This window comes from Arachis stenosperma, chromosome 6, assembly GCF_014773155.1.
Source record: "Arachis stenosperma cultivar V10309 chromosome 6, arast.V10309.gnm1.PFL2, whole genome shotgun sequence".
In the NCBI taxonomy this organism is placed as follows: Eukaryota; Viridiplantae; Streptophyta; class Magnoliopsida; order Fabales; family Fabaceae; genus Arachis; species Arachis stenosperma.
The window spans coordinates 118,644,749-118,670,619 of NC_080382.1; the positions used below are offsets into that span (position 1 = coordinate 118,644,749).

Sequence of the window (25,871 nt, forward strand, 5' to 3'; positions counted from 1 at the left end):
AGTAAAGGATGAAAAAAGGGGGTCTACCACGTCCACATGAGTATCTATTACCATCTCTAACTAACAATGGAAATTCAATTTAAGCTGATTTGAGATGGAACATATGAACTTCATCTGCATTGGGTCCTAAGATAATGAACCTAATTTGGATTTAGGATCCTAACAATAGACTTAAGTTGATCTTACTCACTTGAGTTAATGTTTTGATTCATTGTTGTAACAAATACTATATTATTAAATAGGATTACATTTAGTATATATAAAAGTTAGGTATACTTACTTACAAGAGATTTTATTATCAAACTAAAAAAAATTTCTAATTATCTTCTTTTTTTTTCTTTTTTAGTTTTAAATATTATTTAATATCATAATAAAAAAGTGAACAATAATAATAATCACTCACATAATTAAAATAGATCATTCTAATATATACATGACACTAAATATATCAAAAATTATTATATGTGATAAATTATTTCTTTATTTTTTCTAAAGATAATTTATGTATAGATTAACTAATTTTTATAACAGATGATCTATTGCATAATTTTTTTCTCGTAATATAGGTAAATTAATGAATTTAATATATAAAATATAATTTATATTATTTAACATACGAAATAAGAATCTTAAGCCATTATCAAGGACAATAAATATAATAATACAAACACCTATTTATTTATTAGTATTAAAAAAATATACAAATAATATAACCATGATTTTTAAAGGTTTTTAATTAAGTTAATTACATAATAAAAAAATTATGAATAATTTTTTAAATAATAATAAAAAAAAGATCATTATTTTCACATACGGCAAAATTTATAAAAAAAATAGACAATAAATTAATTTTCAATAAATTATACATTAATTTTGTTAAAAAATTAACTTATATATTAGATATTATTATTTGTATACTAATGTGTGTGTAAAATTAATTTATAACCTAATTTTCAGTAATTAAAACTTAAATGTTTAAAATTATTAAATGCTGAATATTTTGCACTTAATTAATTTTATTTTTGTTATTACTATTAAAAAAATGTGAGTTGTTAATTAATTCTGAATTCAAATTTAAATTTAAATTTGTATAAAAAAATATTTTAAATTTTATCTCACTAATCAGAATTAATTTAAAATAAAAATTATTTTGTGCATCATATTATAAGATAGCGTAGTCATTTTTTTTAATGGTAATTATTATCAAATAAAATGGTATAAAAACAGAGAAAAATATATTTACCAATCTAGGGATAATAATTTATTTTTTAATAAAATAAATTATATATTGAATAACCAAGGTTATTATAGTTACTTTTTACACAAATTAAGACTCAATGATGGTATTTTAGTAATATTATCAAGGAATATTAATCAATCTAATAGCTTTTGTAATGACATAACTCTATAAATTTAGAAACTTGAAAATCATGTCATAAAATATGAAATTTTAATCGATAACAATGTTGATCATATTGTTTGACTTCTTGAATGAATATGATGCTAAGAAATAAAGCTGTCACAGTTAAATTTCAAAAAGATAAATATCCATAAGTATTTGTTATCATTAATCAAAATTGTTTTATTTTCAAGACAAATACTATTTTTTCACCGTGTTTTCTAACCCAACAGCCAAGAACTAATCTTCTACGGATTGAAGCTTCATTTATTAAAGGTCTGCCACTAGTCAATGAGTTGTTACATATACAGGGCGAAATTCAAAGCCCTAATACTTACTTAAGGAGACGAGTGAGATGTCCACTCAACCAATCCAAATCAGTTAAGACAAATACTAATTATTTTTAATATTTTTAACATTAAAAATTAATTTTAATTATAACTTTATAAAAATTTATATTAAACCACTCTTCCACCTTAACCTATGACAACAATAAAGAAGTCTCACGATCCACAAATTCAACCCAACAGAATACACAAATTCAGTTATAATTTTAGTCTTTATTATTATCTTATCTTTATTTATCCTTATCTTATCTTTATTTGCTTTTATCTTTCATAGGTCATTGCTCTATGTATATTTAATTTTACCTTTATAATTTATAATTTCAATCAATCAACAATCAATAAAATTTCTTCATCTTTTCTTCTCTTTCCTTATTCTTTCATAATTTTATTATCTTTGCATACTCTTTATATACTCTTTCGGTTTTATTATGGTATCAGAGCTCCTCTTGAACTCTGCTGACATTCATGGATAAACCAACCAATTCAGATCCTAAAACCCCTTCAACCTTCTCTCCAACTATGAATAATTAACCTCCCTACTCTGTCCTAGATCAAGAAAAAATGGTACACAAGCAACTTCATAAGGAGCCACTTTTGGATCTTTCGCCAACCCAACACTTTTCTTTCATGGCACTTCCTTCCAATGAAGAAATTTGTCCTTCAAACCCACTTGAGCTTTTGTCAAGTCCAACTACTCATCATCTTTGTTCCTTCATACTTTTTCTATTGTTAACAATTTTTTCAAATCGAGATTCATTCTTAAATACTTGGATCATTGATTCTGGTGCCACAGATCACATTGCATCAAATTTGTCTTGGTTTATTTTTTACACACAAATTTCTCCTATTATTGTTCATTTACCAAATGGTTTTCAAACTACTGTTTCTTATAAAGGCATTGTTCAATTTTCACCATCCTTGGTTCTTCATGATGTTCTTTATTTACCTCATTTCAACTTTAATATTATCTCCGTCTCAAAAATTACTTGAGCACTCATATGTGAACTCACTTTTTCATCTTTTTCTTGCACTTTACAGAGCAACAATTTGGGAACGATTGATTTGGGCAGAATGAGAGAGGGATTATATGTCTTTGAACTCAATTTTGGTAAAAATCCATCCACTACACACTCCATAATTCCATCCAATCTCCACCCATTACACCTTCAAATATATGGTATTTTCGTTTAGGACACCTTTCTGGACAAAAGCTTAATCCTTTACATAAACATTTTCCTTTTATCTCTATGCATCATGACGAGGCTTGTGACATTTGTCATCTTTCTAAATAAAAAAACTTTCATTTTCTCAAAATTTTAACAAAGCCAATGCAAATTTTGATTTATTACATTTTGATATTTGGGGTCCGTTTTGACAAAATTCTATTCATAATCATAAATATTTTTTTTACTATTGTTGATGATTTTAACCGCTTTACATGGGTTATTTCATTAAAATCAAAAGGAGAAGTGTAAAATCATGTAAAAAATTGTATTACTTTAGTTGAAACACAATTCAACTCTAAAGTCAAAACTATTCGTTCCGATAATGGAACAGAATTTATTTTACATGATTTTTATGCTTCAAAGGGCATTATTCATCAACGTAGTTGTGTTAAAACTCCTCAACAAAATGGAAGGGTAGAACGCAAGCATCAACATATTTTGAATATAGCTCGTGCTCTTATGTTTCAATCTAATTTACCATCATCTTTTTGGTCTTATGCTGTTAAATATGGTGTTTATTTACTTAACAGAGTTCCATCATCTGTAATTAGTTTTAAAACACCATTTCAGATTTTATTCAATCATCCACCAAATTATCACGACCTTAAAGTTTTTGGATGCTTATGTTTTGTTTTTACCTTAATGGTAAACAGATCAAAATTTGATCCAAGAGCCAAAAATATTGTGTTTATTAGCTTTCAACATGGTTTTAAAGGATATATTGTTTATGTTTTAGAAGATAAAGGAATTGAGATTTCTAGAAATGTGATTTTTTATGAAATGATCTTGCCCTTAGTCACAAAAAATGTCCAATTTCATACACTCATCCCAACATTGCCAAACAAACCTTCTCAAAAACAAGATTCAGTTAGTCTTCCAGTTGAACCCTTACCTATACCCATTGACCCAACTCCATCTAATTCTTTATTTTCTAAAACAATCTCTCCTTCTTCCTCACTATCGTTTCCTAACCAAGTTGAACCCATGACCACCGAACCTCTTTCAACACACACACCCATCTTTCCTTCCACACTAGACACCAATCTACCATCACCTCCTCATCCCCCCTCACCCTCTTCACCACCTGAGCAATCCCATCCTCGTCATTCTGACCGGCCTCATCGACCTCCAGCATATCTCTCTGATTACTTGTGCAATTCCTCTCTCATCTCTATAAATCAATCTCCCTCAAAGTGCAAGTATCATTTATCTTCAGTCGTGTCTTTTTCTTCTCTTTCATCTTCAAATAAAAAATTTCTTTTATCTCTACATTCTAACATTGAGGCAAAGTCTTTTAAGGACACCAATCAACACTCTAATTGGCGTAGTGCTATAAAAGATGAGCTAGATGCTCTTGAGCTGAATAAAACTTGGCGTCTTGTTGATTGCCATGCAGGCGTTAAGCCGGTTGGCTGTAAATGGGTCTATCACATAAAACGCAAGCCTGATGGTTCAGTTGATCGATATAAAGCACGCCTTGTGGCTAAAAAATTCACTCAGACTGAAGGTGTTGATTTCTTGAAAACTTTCTCCCTTGTTGTAAAGCCTGCCACCATCAGATTAGTTTTGGCATTGGCCTCTTTGAAGCATTGGCCCATACATCAGTTGGATGTCACTAATGCTTTCTTACATGGGGATCTTTCTGAGGATGTTTATATGACTCTGCCACCTGGATTTACATCTCCTCGACTGAATCAATGCTGCAAGCTACTAAAGTCACTGTGTGGTTTACGACAATCTAGTCGTATGTGGTATGATAAACTTTCTCATCTTTTTCTATCTCATGGATATCAGCAGACCTTATCTGATTATAGTCTATTTGTTAAATTCACTGGTGCTCAAATTTCTATCCTTCTAGTCTATGTTGACGACATTATTCTCATTGGTAATTCCATTTCTAAACTTGCTGCCATTAAGTCTATTTTGCACCAACACTTCCGAATTAAAGATTTGGGTCCATTAAAATATTTTTTGGGTATTGAGGTTGCTCAATTAGCGAAGGAAATTTGCTTATCTCAGAGAAAATATTGTCTTGATCTTTTGGAGGATTCTGTTTTATTAGGTGCTAAGCCTGCCTCTGTTCCAATGGATAGTACCACAAGACTATATCAAGACAAAAGTTCCCGCTATCTGACCCTTTTCTATATCGCCGTTTGGTTGGACATCTTATCTATCTCACCACTACACGACCGGATATCATGTATGACACTCAAAAATTAAGGCAAATATATGGCATCTTTTACTGAATCTCATCTTCAAGCTGCCAAGCATGTGTTACGATATTAGAAAACTAGCGCTGGCAAAGGACTTTTTTTTTCCAAGAGAATCAGAAATTCAGCTCTCGACTTTAGTGACTTTGATTGGGCCAAATGTCCTAACACTCGGCGATCTTTAACAGGTTATTGTTTCTTCTTAGACAGTTCTTTAGTCTCTTGGAAGACCAAGAAATAAACCACCGTTACCCGCTCATTCACTGAAGCGAATGGATACTAAATGTGTTACAATTTTTACGCATCTCTCCTATCCGCCCACTAGTTTTATATTGTGATAATCAGAGTGCTCTTCATATTGCTACAAACCCAGTTTTTCATGAACGGACCAAACATTTAGAGGTTGATTGTCACTTAGTTCGACAAAAAGCTCAAGGTAGAGTGATGAAACTTCTCCACATTCCCTCTTCTGGGCAGCTAGCTGACATCTTCAGCAAACCTTGGTCTTCTCAACCCTTCCATCTTAATTTGAATAAGCTTGGTGTTCTTGACATTTTTTATCCTCCAACTTGCGGGAGCGTTGATAAACCACTATTTTATAGTTTATATTGTGTTTAATTGTGTGGTTTTGTCATGATTCTTACCCACTTATTCATCAATTTAGCATGTATTTAGATTTCCTTCCTGAATTTATCACATGTTTGAAAATTGCTTCCTAGAGACTTTAATTATTTAATTTTAATTCTCCTTTATTCCATTCGATGCCGTAATCTGTGTGTCAAGTGTCTCAGGCTTTATAGGGCATGAATGAGACGGAGATTGGAGAGGAAGCTAGCAAAAATGGAAGGAACACAAGAATTGAAAGAGATAACCAGCGAAAAGTGACGCGGTCGCATGGCTCACGCGACCGCGCGAGGGAGCATAAATCGCAGTGACGTGGCCGCATGGCTTGCGCGGCCGCGCGGACTGAAAAGCATAAGCGACGCGGTAGCGTGGACGACGCGAACGCGTGAAGAGGAAAAGCGCCAGCGACGCGTCCGCATGGACGACGCGATCGCGTGACATGCGCGATCTGCATAAATTGCAGAATCTGAAACCGGCGACTTTGGACCCTATTTCAGCCCAGTTTTCGGCCCGGAACAGCAGACTAGAGTCAGAGAATATGCAGAAACATGAGACACATTCATTGAGTAGTTTTAGATCTAGTTTTTCACTCTCTTAGGTTTTTCTCTCTAGTTTTTTTTTTTAGAATTTTAATTTTCAATTGGTCTTAGCATTGGAACATTGAGAAGAGTCATTTCCTCATCAAGACTTCATCATTCTAGTTTGTTCTCTTAACTTGGTTTTATTCTTCCATGTTCATTGTTATGTTCAATTTTGTCATTCAGATATTTTTATGATTAATTAATGCAAGGATTATTTCTTTTTAATTTAATTTCCATTCCAATAATCATGTCTTCTTTTAATTCCCTTTTATATGCCATGGATTTTTTATTTACAATGAGTGAGAAGTTTCATTACTTGATGGGGAGTTGATTAAAAGGAACTCTTGAGTTGGAAGGATTGGAAGAAAAATTTGTAATTGGGTTGAATGTTAGATTGCTATCCTGTCACAGACGCCAATCCCTTTGAACTAAGTGAGTTGCAACTTGTGAACAAATCTGGCATTTCCACTTGTTTGACTTTCTCTTACCTAGTAAGAAATAACCAAACGGAACAACTATTAATTATAAATTAATTTTACAATCACACCATCAATGATAGAGATTCCAACCAATCAATTCCCAATCAAGGCCTTTTATTTTTATTAATTAAAATTCCTCAATTTAATTCCCAATTTACTTAGCTCAACTTTTTTTGGAATATCTGATTAATAAAACAGCACACTTTTCTGCAACTCGTTGGGAGACGACCTGGGACTTAAAACTCCCAGTAATTTTAATTTGAACTTTTAAGTGACATATTTCTAAATTGATAGGCAGATTTTCGGTGAGTTAAGAACTATACTTGCAACGCAACCATTTTAATAAATTTTTAATTCACCAGCTTCTGCTCTCCATCAATTTTTGGCGCCGTTGCCGGGGAGTTACAATAGAGTGCTTATTTTATTAATTAGAATTTATTTATTTGCATTTTATTTAATTTTGCTACTATGAGCTGCGTGTTTCTTCCGTCAAATGACACGTGCACTTCCTGATCCGCGCTTGCTAATATTCGATCCTGAAATTGAAAGAACAATTTCACGAATAAGGCGAGAACAGCGTAGGTTAGTCCGCACTGAGGGCGGATCTGAAAGTGAATCTGAGGAAGAAACCAGCCCCCGTTCTACTGATTCGGTTGTTTTATGTGCAGAAAACATGGCAGCTAGAAGAATTACCATTCAGGAGGAAGGAGCTCCTGATTTTACACTGCAATCGTTTCAAGCGCATCATCCAGCGGTAGCTACGGATTTTGAAATAAAGACCGCACTGCTAAATTTGATGCCGAAGTTTCATGGCCTACCTGCTCAAGAGCCTATCAAGCACTTGAGAGATTTTCAGGCAGCCTATTCTACTGTCAGGCGTGATGGCGCTGATGAAACTTCAATTCTGCTGAAAGCTTTTCCGTTCTCTCTTGAGGGAAAAGCAAGAGAGTGGTACTACACTCAACCTCTAGCAAACGTATCCAACTGGGATACACTCAGAAAGGAGTTCCTAGAGAAATTATTCCCATCTGAAGTTACTGATAAACTGAGGAAGGATATCTCTACAATTGTTCAGGATGACAGTGAGACTCTCTTTGAATACTGGGAGCGCTTCAATAATCTTCTGGAAGCATGCCCCCACCACATGATTAACAAGATCGTGCTACTCAGCTATGTCACACAAGGTATGAGGCCCCAAGATAAGACCACATTGGAAAGTGCCAGCAATGGGTCTATGAAGAAGTACAAGACCACTGATGAAGTTTGGCAATTGATTAGTGATTTAGCTGAATCTACTCGGAACCACAGACAGAAGCAAGGCCGTTCAAGGACCGTTGCAGAAGTATCTTCTGGTATAGAGACTGCTGCTCTAAATCGAAGCATCTGTGAAATGACCAACCTGCTGAAGCAAATGCAGTTAAATCAACAAGCTCAGCAAACTCAACCGCAGCAAAACCAACAACTAGTCCCACAAAGAATTTGCGGAATTTGTGCTGATTACAGCCATTACACTGATGAATGCCCGCAGCTCCAACAAGAAGACAACATGGTGGCATCCACTCACAACTTCTATGATCGCCCCAACCAAGGGTACAATCAAAGTGGAAATAATAACCATGGATGGCAGGACAATTCAAACCAGAATTGGAGGGACAACAATAATAGGGGAGGCAGAGATAATCAGGAAAATCAGAGGTGGAATAATTACAACAACAGGCAGCAAAATCAACCTTACCGAGCAATTCACCTGAGGCAAAACCAAGGACCACCGAACAATCAGCAGCAACCCTCTCAAATTACTCATTCTTCTGTATCTTCTAATGAAGAATTGTTACAAGCTTTTGAGAAAAGACAACTGGCCATGGAAAATACCATCGTGAACAGTATTAACGCCAGTCTGAATGGTTTCACCTCTACTCTGCAAGCTTTTATGACACAACTTGGTTCAGTACAAAATTCCAGTAACCAACCTTCAAGCACCACTGGAATCCCCTCTCAACCATTACCCAATCCAAAGGGAGGCATTAATGCCATCACCCTGAGGTCCGGAACTACACTGCAGGAGAGGAATCAAGAGGAACCAAGCTCACCAGAGTACGCCTCAGCTGAAGAGGTGGTAGAAATCGAAGATGTTGAAGAGGAAGAGGATATACAGGACACAATTGAAGAAGAAATAGCTCAACCACAGGAAGAAGCACAAAGAGGTACAGGCACCACAGAAAACACTACTCCCATTCCATTCCCACAACTTGCAAGGAAGCCTAGGAAGCAGCTGGAACCTGATCCTAAAATGGTAGAAATATTCAAAAAGGTTGAGGTAACTGTTTCCCTTTTTGATGTTATTCAGCAAGTACCTAAATATGCAAAGTTTCTAAAAGACTTATGTATCCATAAAGATAAAATTAATATATTAGAAACTATTCCTTTAGGTAGTTCTATATCTGCTTTAATGGGAGGATTACCTGAAAAATGTAGTGACCCAGGTCCTTGCATAGTTAGTTGTACTATTGGTGGTGTAGTAATTTATGATTGCATGTGTGATTTAGGAGCATGTGTTAGTATAATGCCTTTGTCTATATATGATGTTTTAAGGCTACCTCCTTTAAAAAGGTCGGCAGCTCGTTTTGTGTTAGCAGATAAAAGCATTATTACAGTGGCTGGAGTTGCTGAAGATGTTTTGGTGAATATCAAAGGGCTCACATTTCCCACTGATTTTTATATCCTGGAGATGCCCCATAATGATTCCGAAAAGCCATCATCAATCCTACTTGGAAGACCATTCCTGAAGACATCAAAATTCAAATTGGATGCTTTTTCAAGAACATACTCCTTTGAAATAGATGGCCGCATAGTAATCTTCAATCTGAATGGAATCATTGACAACCCCCCAGAAGATCATTCCATTTTCCAGTGTGATGTCATAGACGAAAGTGTGGCTGAAGTTCAAAAGGAAGAGTTTGAAGAGAGGCATACGAGACAAGGTCCAAGTGTGAGAACCCTCTTAACTGACAATGAGGACACTTCGCCATTTTCACAAGCCCCAGATAACCCAGAGCCTACCCATGATCAAAAGTTAGAATTGAAACCTCTCCCTCCACATCTCAAATATGCTTACCTTGAGGATGGGGAGAAATTTCCGGTTATTATTGCAAGAGAACTGACTTCTCAACAAGAAGAACAACTACTTGATGTGTTGAGGAAGCATAAAAAGGCAATTGGGTGGAGTTTGACAGACATAATGGGAATCAACCCTCAAGTATGCGAGCACAGAATATTTTTAGAAGAGGGAGCAAGACCTATCCGTCAACCACAAAGAAGATTGAATCCTACCATCTTGGAAGTTGTAAAAAAGGAAGTGACCAGACTATTGGAGGCCGGTATCATATATCCCATTTCAGACAGTGAATGGGTAAGCCTAGTACAAGTGGTGCCCAAGAAGTCCTGAGTCACTACCGTGAAAAATGAGCATGGAGAGCTCATAGCAACTAGAGTTCAAAATGCTTGGAGAGTCTGCATTGATTACAGGCGTCTCAACCAAGCTACTCGTAAGGATCACTATCCACTTCCATTTATTGATCAAATGCTGGATCGCCTGTCAGGTAAATCGCATTATTGCTTTTTAGATGGTTACACAGGTTATTTCCATATTCATATAGCTCCTGAGGATCAGGAAAAGACTACTTTTACATGTCCTTTTGGGACCTATGCTTATAAAAGAATGCCCTTTGGCTTGTGCAATGCACCAGCTACTTTCCAAAGGTGCATGATGAGTCTTTTCTTTGATCTTATTGAGGACTGTATGGAAGTTTTTATGGACGATTTTAGCGTTTATGGTGATTCTTTTAACCTTTGCTTAGATGGATTATCTAGAGTATTAGATAGATGTATTAATACAAACCTTGTATTGAATTTCAAAAAATGCCATTTTATGGTAAAGCAAGGGGTTGTATTAGGACATGTGGTATCTAATAATGGCATTTCTGTAGACCTAGCAAAGGTGAATGTTATTTCTAGTTTACCTTACCCCTTTTCTGTGAGGGAAGTCCGTTCGTTCCTTGGCCATGCAGGTTTCTACAGGAGATTTATTAAGGACTTTAGTAAGGTGGCACTTTCTTTATTCAGATTACTACAAAAGGATATTGAGTTCGAGTTCAGTGAGGACTGCAAACAAGCATTTGATAAGCTAAAGACTGCTCTAACTCAAGCTCCAATTGTGAGAGGACCCGATTGGAGCCAGCCATTTGAAATCATGTGCGATGCTTCCAACCATGCAGTAGGAGCAGCGCTGGCTCAGCGTGAAGGTAAGGATCCTTTTGTTATTGCCTATGCGTCTAAGACTTTAGACACTGCCCAGTCCAATTATACTACTACTGAGAAAGAGCTACTTGCTATTGTTTTTGCTCTGGATAAATTTCGGGCTTATTTACTTGGTACTAGAGTAGTAGTGTATTCGGACCATGCAACTCTAAAGTATCTATTGGCTAAAAAGGAATCCAAACCAAGACTTATACGTTGGATACTGCTGTTACAAGAATTTGATTTAGAAATCAAGGATAGGAGTGGTAATCAAAATTTAGTAGCAGACCACTTGAGTCGCCTTGAACATATTAAGGATGATTCTACTCCCATAAATGATAATTTTCCTTTTGACAACTTACAAGCAGTATCTGAGGTAGTCCCTTGGTATGCACCTGTTGCTAATTATTTAGTTAGCCGCACATTTCCTCCACATTTTTCTAAACATCAAAGAGACAAGCTGAAAAGCGAGTCTAAATATTATATATGGGATGACCCATATTTATGGAGATGTGGCGCTGACCAGATAATTAGACGTTGTATACCTCAATCAGAATTCCAGTCTATTTTAGAGGCCTGCCACTCATCTGAGAGTGGAGGACATTTTGGCCCCCAACGAACAGCTAGAAAGATCTTAGACTGTGGATTCTGGTGGCCTACTCTTTTTAGAGATGCTGCTGAATTTTGTAAATCTTGTCACCCATGCCAGAAATTTGGTAACATATCCAAGAGGGATGAGATGCCTCAACAATATATTCTTTTTTGTGAAATTTTTGATGTTTGGGGCATTGACTTCATGGGTCCATTTCCAAATTCTAGTGGATATTTTTATATATTGTTAGCTGTAGATTATGTTTCCAAATGGGTGGAAGCAATTCCTACCCGCACTGATGATGCTAACACTGTTGTTTCCTTTGTGAGGAACCATATTATATGCCGCTTTGGATCACCACGAGCGATCGTGAGCGATTAAGGCACCCATTTTTGTAACAGGAGACTAACAGGATTGATGAAAAAGCATGGGATAATCCATAAAGTTGTCACAGCTTACCATCCCCAAACTAATGGGCAAGCCGAGGTGTCAAACAGATAAATTAAACGTATCTTACAAAAGATAGTAAAGCCTCACAGAAAAGACTGGAGCACCAGACTACAAGATGCACTGTGGGCATATAGAACAGCATACAAGACACCCATTGGGATGAGCCCCTTCTGCTTAGTTTATGGAAAAGCTTGTCATCTCCTAGTTGAAATCGAACACAGAGCCTTCTGGGCAGTTAAAGAGTGCAACATGGGAATTGAGGATGCTGGAGCTGAAAGAAAGCTGCAACTGCAGGAACTGGAGAACCTTCGCTTAGAAGCTTATGAGAACTCCAGAATATACAAGGAAAAGATGAAAGCTGTGCATGATCAAAACATCAAGAAGAGAGAGTTCCAACCTGGAGATTTTGTTCTCCTTTACAAATCTCGACTGAGGCTCATGCCCGGTAAGTTGAGATCCAAATGGGAAGGTCCATACAGAATAGAGAAGGCTGAACCGTACGGAGTTTATCACCTAAGCCATCCTTCAAGTTCTGAACTTATTAAAGTTAACGGACACCGCCTGAAGCTATACTATGGTGAAAAGGTGCAGAAAAGCAAGGAGCTTGAGATCTTCCGCCTGGAAGATCCCCACGTAACAACAGACTGAGCTAGTGGAGCGTCCAACTTACGAACGTTAAAGTAAAGTGCTTGGTGGGAGACAACCCACCGCGGTATGATCGTTCTTTTCTTCACTTTTAGTTTTTCTTCTTTCAATAACTCTTCTCTTTATCAGTGCTTTCGTGCTCTTTCAATTACATGTCTTTATTTTAAAAAAAAAATTTTCGCCGCGCGACGCGATCGCACAAGCGACGCGTCCGCGTGGCAGGAGGAGTACAGAAAAATAAAACTGAACAACAAGTTACGCAGGAGCAGCACTGGAGCCGTGCCCAAGGCACAATTTACTCCACGCGACCGCGTTACCGACGCGACCGCGTCGCATGGAATTCATGGCCTCCCACGCGACCGCGTGCTCCACGCGACCGCGTGCTCCACGCGGCCGTGTGCCCTGCATTTTTGACATAAAAGGGTGCACAATGCTATATTGTGCGAGAGTGGTGCTGGATTGGTGCTGGAAGCACAATTCTTGTCACGCGACCGCATCGCCGACGCGGCCGCGTCAATTAATTTCTGATGCACACTCACGCGATCGCATGACCCACGCGATCGCGTCCCTTTGATTTGGCAATTGAATTATATTGAATAGAGAGTTGTGCTGGAGCGAGGCTGCACTCGCGCCAGCAGTGCCACACGGGTCTCGCGACCGCGTGACTGACGCAATCGCCTCGTCCTACCTAACGCGCACCCACGGGAACGCGTGCCTTCCGCGGCCGCGTCGCATGCGCCGCACAGCTCAACCCAATAAGCCAAATTATCTTATCTTTCTCTCCTCCAAACCCTACTTTTTCTTCCCCCCCTTCTTTCTTCCCTTTCCCTTCCCCTTCTACCTCACCTTTTACTCTCTCTCTCTCTCACCACCATTAACAAGGTTTTACCTTCTTCTTCCTTCTTCTCTTTTCAATCATTCTTATTATATTATGTATATATATTATTATTTTCTTTTTCTTTTCTCTTCTTTTCAAATCTTTATTTTTCCTTCTTTTTCTTTTACATGGTGTTAGAAACCTTTTGAGTCATCATTCCCCATTATATGCTTGTGGATTCTTGCAAATTGTTTGGCAATTATTTTTCTCCTATTTAAGGGATTGTTTGCATGATCAATTTCACACTTTTTATATCTTGTTTACCATGCATGCCATGTGTTTGTGAAAAAGCCCATGTAGCACTATGCACTTTTCTACATTACTTTACTCTACTCTGCAATGCTTGCTTTTCACAAATTTCCTTTCATATTTTATTAATTAAATTTCATTGTCAATACAAATGTGATTGTTAGTTTGTTACGAATGGTAACCTAACTTGGACATTGAATGTTTGATACATGCTATTCATGCCTTTGCCTGCATGCCAATAAACCTCTTACATTCTATTGTCCTACATGCACTTACTATATTTCCATTAATGAGATTTCCACATGTAATCTGGACCATGTGTTAATGCCATTTATCTTTATTGTGCATTGACTATCACTTACACTACCCTCTTCCTTGCTCTCTCTATTTGAATTTAATTTTCTTTCTCTTCCCTTCTTTCAGGATGGCCACCAAGAAAGGAAAAGAGAAAGCTACTTCAAACCACCAGCAAGAAGAGGAACTAAAAGAGCATTAGTGGCAGAGCCTTCTTCAACCGCAGTCAAGCCCTCAACAAAGAGAGTTAAGAAGATAATAAAGGTTGACGACAAAGAGAAAGCCTTTCCAGCAAAGGACACTGCGCGATTTCCTAATCGCTACTGTAAGCAGATGTTCCCTATCCTAGCAGAAAGGAACTATAACAATGAATACCTTCTCATCCTCCCACCCAATATTGCCACCTTTGCTGAGCCGCAAATTGAGCGAAGACAATGGGGTTTCCTACGGAGACAGCCAAGGCAGGTCAATCTTTCTTGGGTAGTTGAGTTCTACTCCAACTTCTACATACCGATCCTGCAGTCTGTTTATGTCCGACAGAAGCAAGTCCCCATTACAGAAGAGGCCATTCAGCAAGTTTTGAGTCTTCCCCCTATTCCAGCAGGAATGGACGCTTTTCAAGAAGCCACCCTTCAGCGCCAGCGATACCAATTTGACTGGGACTCTGTTCTCAGAGTCATTGCTTTACCTGGCAGCCGTTGGATCTACGGATACTACCGCAACCGCCCTAAGGGAATCTTGGCTTCCGCACTTACATTGGAGGCTCGCGTATGGGCACAAATCATGTCCCATTACGTCTTTCCGAGCACTCATGAGTCCTCCTTCACTGCGGACATGGCTGTTCTACTATGGTGCATCCTTACAGACCAACCTTTGAATCTCTCAAGACACATCCGGCATGCTATGGAGCATGTACAAATCGCGGGCAACTTATCTTTCCCTGTCTTGGTCTCAAATCTTATCTCAGCAGCTGGAGTCTCCTGCAGAGCTGGGGATACCAAAGCCATGCTTCCACGGAATGATCAATATGTCCCTAACGGGAAATACCTCAGACTTTCAGCAGCCACTACAAGCCAGCCTCCTGTGCCGGTTGAAGATATTCCTTCTTCAACACCACAAGCATCTACCACTGAGAAATTGCTCCAGCAGATACTTGAAAAGTTGGATCGGCATGAACAGAAAGCAAAGATGAGACAGCGCCGTAACGAGCGCCGATTCAAACGCCTCAAGGAGCTACTCAAGGGACACTTCAGCGACTCAGACACCCCGGACTCCACTTTTTTTACCAGCACCGGGAGCCATGATGATCCCGGCTGTGGAGATACTGCCACCAGCCCACCCCTGTTCCTGACAGATGGCACCGAGAACGGTGCAAAGCCTTAAGTGTGGGGAGGTCGGTCAGTACCTGACTTCCGGAGGTAAATTCTCTTCTCTAACACCAATAATTAGGATATTTTAGTTAGATTTTTCTTTCTTTTATAGAATAGAATAAATTGCATAGGTTAGGATAGTTGCATGCATGTTCTACTTGATTGAAAAGACAATAAGTTTCTTTCAAAAACTTATCTTTGGAATAAAATTTCACTAATTTTTCAACTTCCGGAGGTAAATTCTCTTCTCTAACACCAATAATTAGGATATTTTAGTTAGATTTTTCTTTCTTTTATAGAATAGAATAAATTGCATAGGTTAGGATAGTTGCATGCATGTTCTACTTGATTGAAAAGACAATAAGTTTCTTTCAAAAACTTATCTTTGGAATAAAATTTCACTAATTTTTCAAAATTTTTATGATAAATCTGCTTGAATTGTATTTAGAACATGATGTTTGAGCTAAAGAACATATAACCTGTGAAAGATTTGAGCCTTTATGCATGGTTACATTATTTAACCATAATTATGTTATTCTTGTGTGTTTACTTCTCTATGATTGTAATCTATATTTTGTTTTATCTTATATGTCCAATATTTATTATATCTACATGCTTGCACATGATTGAGGCCATTATTTGTTTAAAATCACTTATCCAAATCAAGCCTACCCTTCTCAATTACCCTTGTTAACCACTTTGAGCCTTTAAAACCCCATTTGTTCTATATTTTACCACATTACTAACCTTAAGCTGAAAAACAATTGCATATCCCAAATTGAATCTTTGGTTAGCTTAAGATAGAATTGTGTGTGCTAGTTAAGTATGAGAAATTGTGGGAACAAGATTTGTTAAGGGAATGTGTCATGAAAATTTAAAAGAAATTTGGATACCCACTCATGTGAAAATATAAGAATGAAAAATCTATGTGCATTGATAAGCTTTATTTATTCAAAAAAAAATATAATCAATCAAAAAAAAATAAGGGGACAAAATTACCCCAATGTTAAATTCAGGATCCGAAGATCAATGCACATATGATAGAATTAAAATACAAGGTTGAAACATGAGTATGGGTTAAAAAAGGGAATTATGGGTAGCCAGGCATGAATTTAAAAGTATATAGAATATATGTATATTAGGTGAGAGCTTAGGTTAATTAAAGATTCAAGTTATAAAGCTCACTTAACCATATGTATATCCTTACCTGCACCTTGGCCCCATTACAACCCTGGAAAGACCTCATGATGTTTGCATTGGTATATTAACTGTTGTTGATTGGTTAGGAGAAAAACAAAAGTTAGAAAGCATGATTAGAGAAGAATAGAGTGATCACCCTATACACTAGAGATTAGAGCATACATACTTTATCAGTGAGGGTTCAATGCTTGAATCTTCATGTTTCCGGCCTTCATAAGCTATATTCTTGCATTTTTATCGGTTTTATTATATGATGATAGAATTAGTGGAATTTAATTTGTAATTGTTTTGAAGAGCTTATTTACTTTTGATCAAGTGAACAATAATCATATAGTTGCATTTATTTATATATGTAGGATTGCATTGCATTTCATGAGTTTCTGCATGTTCACACATATTTCCTTGTTTCCTTCAATTTAGCATGAGGACATGCTAATGTTTAAGTGTGGGGAGGTTGATAAACCACTATTTTATAGTTTATATTGTGTTTAATTGTGTGGTTTTGTCATGATTCTTACCCACTTATTCATCAATTTAGCATGTATTTAGATTTCCTTCCTGAATTTATCACATGTTTGAAAATTGCTTCCTAGAGACTTTAATTATTTAATTTTAATTCTCCTTTATTCCATTCGATGCCGTAATCTGTGTGTCAAGTGTCTCAGACTTTATAGGGCATGAATGAGACGGAGATTGGAGAGGAAGCTAGCAAAAATGGAAGGAACACAAGAATTGAAGGAGATAACCAGCGAAAAGTGACGCGGTCGCATGGCTCATGCGACCGCGCGAGGGAGCATAAATCGCAGTGACGCGGCCGCATGGCTTGCGCGGCCGCGCGGACTGAAAAGCATAAGCGACGCGGTAGCGTGGACGACGCGAACGCGTGAAGAGGAAAAGCGCCAGCGACGCGTCCGCATGGACGACGCGATCGCGTGACATGCGCGATCTGCATAAACTGCAGAATCTGAAACCAGCGACTTTGGACCCTATTTCAGCCCAGTTTTCGGCCCGGAACAGCAGACTAGAGTCAGAGAATATGCAGAAACAGGAGACACATTCATTGAGTAGTTTTAGATCTAGTTTTTCACTCTCTTAGATTTTTCTCTCTAGTTTTTTTTTTTAGAATTTTAATTTTCAATTGGTCTTAGCATTGGAACATTGAGAAGAGTCATTTCCTCATCAAGACTTCATCATTCTAGTTTGTTCTCTTAACTTGGTTTTATTCTTCCATGTTCATTGTTATGTTCAATTTTGTCATTCAGATATTTTTATGATTAATTAATGCAAGGATTATTTCTTTTTAATTTAATTTCCATTCCAATAATAATGTCTTCTTTTAATTCCCTTTTATATGCCATGGATTTTTTATTTACAATGAGTGAGTAGTTTCATTACTTGATGGGGAGTTGATTAAAAGGAACTCTTGAGTTGGAAGGATTGGAAGAAAAATTTGTAATTGGGTTGAATGTTGGATTGCTATCCTGTCACAGACGCCAATCCCTTGCAACTTGTGAACAGATCTGGCATTTCCACTTGTTTGACTTTCTCTTACATAGTAAGGGATAACCAAACGGAACAACTATTAATTATAAATTAATTTTACAATCACACCATCAATGATAGAGATTCCAACCAATCAATTCCCAGTCAAGGCCTTTTATTTTTATTAATTAAAATTCCTCAATTTAATTCCCAATTTACTTAGCTCAACTTTTTTTGGAATATCTGATTAATAAAACAGCACACTTTTCTGCAACTCGTTGGGAGACGACCTGGGACTTAAAACTCCCAGTAATTTTAATTTGAACTTTTAAGTGACATATTTCTAAATTGATAGGCAGATTTTTAAGAACTATACTTGCAACGCAACCATTTTAATAAATTTTTAATTCACCAGCTTCTGCTCTCCATCAAGCGTATTAAATCACTCTACCACCTTAATCCATGACAACAATAAAGAAGTCTCACGGCCCACAAATTCAGCCCAACAGAATACACAAATTCAGTTATAATTTTAGTCTTTATTAGATCTTATCTTTATCTTATCTTTATTTATTCTTATCTTATTTTTATTTACTTTTATCTTTCATAGGTCACTGCTATATATCTTTCATGGGAGTAAAAATTTCACTCTTTGCAAAAATTTGGGAAGTTCTCATGGAACGGGTGGGATTCCTTTAACCCCATTTCCGGTCCTCGTTTATTCACGGGAGTTGGTCTTTGTCCCCGTAGAGATTTCACAAATTTCCATTAAACCTCATCGCAGATAATACAGTACAAACTTTCGCATATATATTTTTACCATTTCTATTCAAATATGCTTCTACTTTTAAATATGATAAAAAAAACAATAATTAACAACAACTCATCAAAATCAATAATAAGATCTTTAAAGTTCCAATCATATTATGGATTTAAATATGCTTCTACTTTTAAATATTTTTTTAATGATTTAATATAAATCATCTTAAGAAAAAGGAATCTAAAAGTTTCAACAAATATCCCATAATAAGGATAAGTCTGGGATGGAGCACGGACGGTTGGATACATGTGGAAAAAGTATACATGTCAGATTCAACCTTGTTTTCTTTTTGACGTTCTAAGAAAAGTAGAAAACACAGCTTTTTTCATACTTTGGTTTTGGAGTTTAGTGCAAATGTGAAAGAAAACTCAACATTTTAGCTATAACTAATTTGATCAATTATTTCAAAGTGCTTTCATCGTGGTACAATGCAAAATATGCGCTTATGCTTTCTCTTTAATTACATGCACCCAACAAAAATATGAATTCATCCATGGTGTGAGAGATAACTTTTAGTCCGGATTTTTTTTAAATAAATAAAAAAATATTTTATTTATCAAAATATATCCATTCATAGCATTTTTACGAAAATTCATCACATCTCTTATTTTATTTATAATATAAACGAAATAAAATGCTGTTAAACAAATCAAAACAAGATCTACTCGTAGAGACACGACAACCTAATTAAAAAATACACAAGATAGAACTAAGGCTAGCGTGCATTGTAGTTAATCTTATTTAGATTAATCATCCTCCTCTTTCGCAATAATTTCTTAATCATCGAATTCGTCTTTCTCTGCTTCGTCTCCAATGACCCCCTCTTACTCTTGAAGATTCGCGGTCATCTAGTGGTAATGTGTCGTCATCTACTTTAAAATCAATGATGTCATCATCCATAACATCCGACCTAAGGGTTATCGGATCACCGGTATCAACTACCATTTTCGAAAGAGTTGAGTCATCAATTTGGTAAGGTTCCTGACCCTCTGTTCCATCAGACTCGATGCGACCTCTTGACTTAGTTTTTATCACAACCACCCAACTAGAGTTGCATGACCCCGGATAAGACAAATAGTATACCTTTCGTGCATTTTGAAGTAGAATAATTAAAAGGATCGTAGTGCCTATATTTTCTCGTCACATTTACTTCAGTGATATTGTAGTCCTTGTGCTTTCATGTTTCTTGTCACGAACTTGGATCATACCATTCACATTTAAACACGTACACCTTGTACGTAGTGCGACAGAAATATTGTAACTGAATTATATGGTACAACACATCATGCCAATTAGAATGACCACTGCTGACATTTTCATGAACCGAGACTCTTATGTTATCTATTTTGTTTCCCATCAGAATGATAAAATCACTTTGCCTCCAAGTTAGGCTCTTACTCAACATCTTCTATATCGGTAACACAAATTGCATCAAACACCATTTCGTTGCATCTCTCTTAGTTATCCTCCCAATTCATTTATTCTATATTTAGTTCTCTAACTACCCGAATTGTCGTTGATCGACGCATAGACCTATTGGGATTCGAGGCAGACCGGTTGATTCCTTACTCATCTACTTCTCCATGTTCCGTCCATATCTAATACCCATCCTTGAACACATTACGATGGAGGTGAAGTATTATCTCTAAAGGTTCTAACCACTTAGTCAGTCGACACTTATAGCACAGACACCTAGAAATCCCTTGGGTCCTAAATGATTCCATGTTGAATTCATACGCAATAAACTTGTCAACCCCCTCAAAGAACTCATGTTTTAACACACCCCATCTACCGTTATCCCCATCATATATCCACAGACAAAGACTGGAATCATTTTGTCACATACACCCCAAAATTCAACCAATAATACAACTTATTAAACTTTTTAGAAAATTTGTCAAAGTTTCTTCTATAATTAGAATCTCCTACTAAGTCAAATTATCATTTTTTTTCACAAAACAAACATGTTTCAAACAATTTGAATAAAATTTTGACAGGACTTTTACTTAATTCAGAGACATCCACCAAATAATTTATCACTCTTGCACAAATAACAACAAACACACATTCAATAAAATAATAAATCCTAGTCGTTCTAGTGCGCAACCCCTTATTACTCCATAATTTTTCAGCAAACAAGGGTTTTGAGAAGGCACCACTACGCAACCTTCCCCCACTTCCGTCCTAAAATTCTATCCTAAAAAAAGTAAGTCTAGCATAAAACTTAAACAATTTATTATATTCAGAGATAGAAAAATCAACCTTAAATATGACTACACGAAAAATGCGAACTCCAATTAATCCCAGAGAAAATTAGCACCGTCCTAATAAAAAAGATAACTTATTAAATTGACAAGTTAAAACTAATTTAAAAGGATTAAATATAACTCAACATTGTAATTAATTAGAACCTAATTCTAATTTCACCAAGTTAACAACTTTCATACCAAAAGTAAACCATATAATAACAAACAACCTTTCACTATAGCAAAAAAAAATTAATAATAAACCTTAATCACACACTTCATAAAACAATTATAATAAGAAATTTAATAAAATACCTAAATAAATCCTAAACACAAAAAAAATCTGAAAAATAAAAAAACTATAGCAAAACTACCTCTGATGGTGAATGTATGATGTTGGAAGTGTGATGGGGTTAGGAGGCAACAGTGACAGTGATAAGGTGACTTCCTCCGATAGGAACGGACACCAACAGTGGCGGCGATGACAGATCCAGCAGCAATTAGGATGACGTGCATCGGCGGCGATGATGACAGCTTCCAGGTGGTGGCAATGGTGTGGCGACAATGACAGCTTCAGAGAGACGACAGCGAGGAGAAGAGAAGAGAGAGTTTGCAGAAGTAAGGAGGAAGAGTTTCGCGTTTGAATTTTATCCCAATTTTACTGTCGGGTTTACTAGTAAAAAATTCCGACTGTAAATTATTCGTCGTCGCCTATATGCAGCATTTCACTAAACCTTGTTACTATCGAAAAATTTTGTCGTAAAAATCTGATGTTAGATGTGGCACTAATGATAGAAAGTTTCGCACCACCGATTACCGTTACTAATCCAATGATAATTTTTTGTCAGACGAATTTTTAGTCGTAACAATCAAAAAATTCGATTCTAACATCCGATGATAAATTTGACAGTAAATTAAATGGTATTAAGCTTTTTTTTGTAGTGCTTCCTTAAGGAACTCTATTATTTTTTAATATTTGTCATCATTATTATGACTTTAAATATTTCTTCAAATGTCTATATGCACATAACTTATATGTTTTAAAAAATATGAATTGAATAATTTAAAAAATAATTAATATTATTAAAAAAGATTTAGTTGTAGGATTAATTTTGTTAGTTATTATTAGAATTGTTATAAAATATAAATTGAATAATAATTAATAGGATATTAATATTCTTAAAAAGAAATTTTAGTAGTATGAAGTACGGGTCATCTTGCTAATTATTGTAAAAATCGTTATAAGAAATAACATTAAGATTGAAAGGAAGATATATATGCTTGATTTCATAATAGAATGATATCCACCATTATATGTTTTCATAGCAAAATTATAAATAATTTATATGTCATAACTTAAATGTAGAATGATTTTTAGATCAACTTTTGTAAGATATAAATAGATGATAGAATGACAAAGGAGCTGCATTATTTCACAGAAAACAGAGTAAGAGGTTGAAGTATCATTTTTTCTTTTTAATAAAAAATTACTTTATCTTTCATAAAAATAAACAAAAATTGAATTAGGTCTTTAATCCTTTTAATATGTGGCCAATTTTCTGGTGCCTGTAACTTTGGTGCCGAAATTGTCGAAGTTATTTTTTATGGTAAGTTTTAAATATTAAAAAATAATTTACTTTTATATTTTTTAATTTAAATATTAAATTTTATCTCATTTTAGTAAGTTAGGCAAATATATAGACACCATAGCATGCACCTTAATATTTTCAAAAAAAAAGTTTATCCCAGTCAAAGAATTAATGAAATGCCACGTGTTGCATTCCAATTTTGACGACATCCCAAAGCCACCATGAGTAAGAAATTTTGTAGTCGCAATAAACCTTTTCTATGTTGTAAAATAAATATAAAATAAAGAAGTATAAGTAGAAGACTCTAATACTATAATTACTATCTCAATATAATAAAGATGATTAATATATTTACTAATATTATATATAAAGAGTAATAGAAAAGAGTATTTAAAATACTTGTAAAATAAAGGAAGAGAGAGAATTGTAGTAGTAATATAGAGAGAGAAGAGTATAAAAGAGAGAGAATATTATATTAATTATTTATTGTTATTACTGTGTATAAATTCAAGCAAGATTTCACCTATTTATACAGGTAATAGGCCTTTGTTTTCAACCTTTATTAACTATCAATTTGCTTTGAAAAGTAATTTCTTGAAAGGTAAGCCGCCCAATCTCATAAATGGGCATTCAATTTATTTTTATCACAACATTCCCTCTTGGATGCCCATTTAGGATTATGCCTCATTAAAACTTTACTAAAGAAAAATCCAATGGAAAAAAACTTTAGTAAAGGAAAAAGAGTACAAAATCTTTTGTGATGAGAACTGTCTCATTAAAAACCTTATCAAGAAAAACCCAATGGAAAAAAGAGTACAGCTCCCCCACTTGTCGACATCATTTAATATCTCGAAATCGGCGCATCCCAATTTGATGTACCAATCTTTCAAAGGAGGATTTCGGAAGTGACTTTGTAAATAAATCTGCCAGATTATCACTTGATCGAATCTGTTGGACATCAATTGTCCCTTGATTTTGAAGATCATGAGTGAAGAAGAATTTGGGAGAAATATGCTTTGTTCTATCACCTTTGATGTATCCGCCTTTAAGTTGAGCAATGCATGTTGTATTATCTTCAAATAGGACACTTGGAGTTATCTTATGATCAATCAGTCCACATGATGACAGAATATATTGAATCAGACTCCTTAGCCAAAAACATTCGCGACTAGCTTCATGTATCGCTAGTATTTCGGCATGATTAGAGGATGTTGCAGCAATCGTCTGTTTCGTGGACCTCCATGATATAGCTGTACCACCATATGTGAATAGGTATCCTGTTTGAGATCTTCCTTTATGTGGATCAAACAAGTATCCAGCATCTGCATAGCCAATTAATTGTGATTTGGATCCATAGGGATAAAACAATCCCATATCAACCGTTCCATGAAGATATCGAAAAATTTGTTTGATTCCACTCCAATGTCTTCTGGTTGGAGAGGAACTATATCTTGCTAGTAAATTTACCGCGAATGATATGTCAGGTCGCATATTATTAGCAAGATACATTAGCGCTCCAATGGCACTAAGATATGGTACTTCAGGACCAAGGATATCTTCATTCTCTTCTTTAGGACGGAATTGATCCTTTTCCACATTTAAAGATCTTATAATCATTGGGGTACTTAATGGATGTAACTTATCCATATAAAATCTCTTTAAGATCTTATCTGTGTATGTTGTTTGATGAATAAAGATCCCATTTTTTATATGCTCGATCTGCAGGTCGAGACAAAATTTAGTTTTTCCAAGATCTTTCATCTCAAACTCTTCTTTTAGAGTTTTTATAATTGTTGGAATCTCTTCAGAAGTCCCAATGATATTTAAATCATCAACGTACACAGCAATTATAATGAATCCAGATGCAAATTTCTTTATGAAAACACATGGACAGATATCATCATTCTTGAATCCATTTTTAGCCAAATACTCAGTAAGACGATTATACCACATTCGTCCAGATTGCTTCAGACCATATAATGATCTTTGCAATTTGACTGAGTATAACCCTTGCGAATATTCATTGGATGGTTTAGATATCTTTAATCCTTCAGGGACTTTCATATAGATATCACGATCTAATGAGCCGTACAAATAGGCTGTTATCACATCCATTAAATGCATATGCAGTTTATGATATGCAGATAAACTGACCAAATAACGTAATGTTATCGCATCCACTACAGGGGAATACGTTTCTTCATAATCTATACCGGGCTTTTGTGAAAAGCCTTGTGTCACAAGTCGGGCTTTGTAGCGCACAACTTCATTTTTCTCATTTCGTTTCCTCACAAATACCCATCGGTATCCAATAGGTTTTACATCTGCAGGTGTACGGACTACAGGTCCAAAGACTTCACGTTTTACAAGTGAGTCTAATTCAGCCTTCATGGCTTCTTCCCATTTTGGCCAATCATTTCTTTGTCGACATTCTTCGACTGATCTTGGCTCAAGATCCTTATTTTCATGCATGATATTTAATGCCACATTATATGCAAATATTTTATTAACAATTGTCTTATTTTGGTCCCATTTCTCTCCTGTAAAGACATAATTTATCGAGATCTCGTCATTTTCACAATTTTCAGGTACCTGAACGTCTTCTGGCGTTAAAACTATATCAAAATTTTGGATAACTGCAGGTGTCTTTACTATGTCTTTTTCAACAGGAATCATATTTACCTCTTTTCTTTTTCGAGAATTTTTATCTTTGGAACCGACAGGCCTGCCACGCTTCTGGCGTGTATTTGCTTCGATGGCAATTTGTCCAATTGGGACATCAATTCGAATTGGGGCATTTTTCGCTATTATATAAGATTTGGTTATCCTCTTTGTATTGGAAAATGCATCAGGCAATTCATTTGCTATTCTTTGCAAATGTATAATCTTTTGAAC

The 25,871-nt window shown here is 35.7% G+C and overlaps 1 non-coding gene across 1 annotated transcript; it reads right to left on the reverse strand.

The window, feature by feature from the left end:
* Positions 1 to 7,908: 7,908 nt before the first annotated feature.
* LOC130937670 (small nucleolar RNA R71) lies at positions 7,909 to 8,016 on the reverse strand. The gene has a single exon (XR_009068877.1). It is a non-coding gene; the product is annotated as a small nucleolar RNA R71 (small nucleolar RNA).
* Between the last annotated feature and the right edge of the window lie 17,855 nt (positions 8,017 to 25,871).